The sequence below is a fragment of the Phyllobates terribilis genome, unplaced genomic scaffold (assembly GCF_046119375.1).
Source record: "Phyllobates terribilis strain yellow unplaced genomic scaffold, ASM4611937v1 Scaffold_5__5_contigs__length_657084704, whole genome shotgun sequence".
NCBI lineage: Eukaryota > Metazoa > Chordata > Amphibia > Anura > Dendrobatidae > Phyllobates > Phyllobates terribilis.
Window position 1 is genome coordinate 638,488,504 of NW_027362765.1, and position 2,151 is coordinate 638,490,654.

Genomic DNA, 2,151 nt, shown 5'->3' on the forward strand with positions numbered 1-2,151 from the left:
GCATGCTCAGTAAGCACAGGCTGAGAAAATCCCAGAGAGCATGCTCAGGAGACATACTGCACACTACTACAGCATGCTGACAGCAGTCTGAACTGAGCATGCTCAGAAGCTGCCAACAGGAAGCTACGGACATGGAAAAATAGCCACCAGAGATCCGGTCTTCACGTGTTATTTACATAAAAGGAAAAAAGTTAGAAAAAAAAAGTTAGAATTAACCCCTTAATGACCGGAGCATTTTCCGTTTTTGTTTTTTGCTCCCCTTCTTTCCAGAGCCAGAACTTTTTTTTTTTTGTTCAATATGACCGTGTGAGGGCTTATTTTTTGCGGGACGAGTTGGGTCGGGTGTTGCGGGCACATGTCAGCTGTAAGAATCGGCTGACATGTGCCCCGTTCAGCGCGGGCTCACCGCCGGAGCCCCCTCTCAATCAGCCTTTCCGACGCGATGCGTACTATTACTGACCATGTCAGAAAGGGGTTAAAAGAGATAGATAAGCATAAGTTAAAAGGCGTATGTGGGACCCCTATGAATATGACTGCCCTGAGGCTTTATTTACTAGAGACATTCTGACAGTCAAACCGGCAGCAGAAACTCATTCAAATCCACAAGCGGATAAACCATAGGATTACTACAGGTGAACACACATTCATTTTTTATAGCCAAAAACTTATTGCAAAGCAACAACACTTGCTGTATGTGGGGATATAACCCCTTAGTGACCAAACCAGTTTGTAGATTAATGACCAAGCCTCATTTTTTAATTCTGACCAGTATCACTTTATGAGGTAATGACTCTGAAACACTTCAATGGATCCCCCTGATTCTGAGATTATTTTTTCGTGACATATTGTACTTCATGATAGTGGTAATATTTCTTCAATATGACCTGTGTTTATTTCTGAAAATATCGGAAATTTGGCAAAAATGTTGAAAATTTAGCAATTTTCAAACTTTGAATTTTCATGCCCTTAAATCAGAGATACGTCACATAAAATAGTTAATAAATAACATTTCCCACATGTCTGCTTTACATCAGCACAATTTTGGAAACATAATTTCTTTTAGTTAGGAAGTTATAAGGGTTAAAAGTTGATCAGTAATTTCTCATTTTTACAACAAAATTTACAAAACCTTTTTTTTTTTTTTAGGGACATTGAGTACGCCGATACCATACCCCATATGTGGGAAAAGCTAATGTTTGGGTGCACAGCAGGCTTCGGAAGGGAAGGAGCATCGTTTGACTTTTTGAATGTAAAAATAGCTGGAATAGAGTTCGGACGTGTGGCGCCCCTGCGGGTTCAGTCGCCACAGAGGTACTGCATCTCACCCAAAGGTGTGGTATCCCACTCTCAGGTAAGGATGGAGTACGGCCCGGGACCCTAACACCTGCATCCAACACTACACTACTCCAGGCCAGCAGGAAGGGCATGATGCTCTGCTACACGGCTGAGCCCTGTCCCTGACTGGAGTGGGGGGAACCAAGTGAGGGGGAACCATGTAGTGGGTTGGGAGTGGAGGGGGGAGCACTTGTTAGGAAGATGTAAAATGAGAAGCCATCTTGAAAGACGGAGAGAAGTGATTAGTCAGAGTGAGAGTTCAGAGCAGGAGCTCTGCTCAGGAGGAGGGCCTAGTGAGAAAGGCCCAGGACAGAAGGACGAGAGAGGAGCAGGAGAAAGGCTCCAGGAAGGTAGAAAGGATCCTAGGGGCATGGGCAGTGCGGATGCCACCCGTGCGCCCGAGTCTGCAGAGAAGTGGAAGGATCAGGTCGCAGGAGGGGACCGGCCCCTAAACTAGCAGAGGTCTTCAAGTCTCACTAGATAACCGGAGGCTGCGGCATTTCAGATGCTGCAGCCAACAGCCACGTCTAATCTCTAAAAAGGAGGCCGTAGAGGACCCAGGGGACAGTGAAGACGTCGCCCGACAAGGTCCGCGGTCACTGGCTTAGGACACTGGATGTGCAGGGAGACGGCCAGCAGGAACAAACAGAAAGGGGTCCCGTTACGTACTCCGGAGGTACCTGGGAGTTTGCTGAACCCCTCCCTGAGTAAACACAGGACGGCATGGAAAGTTACTCTAGTACTGGTAACTGGAAGTCTAAAATCGTGAGTAAAAACCCTGAAGACTGCATCCCACTGTCTCTGTGAATTATTACT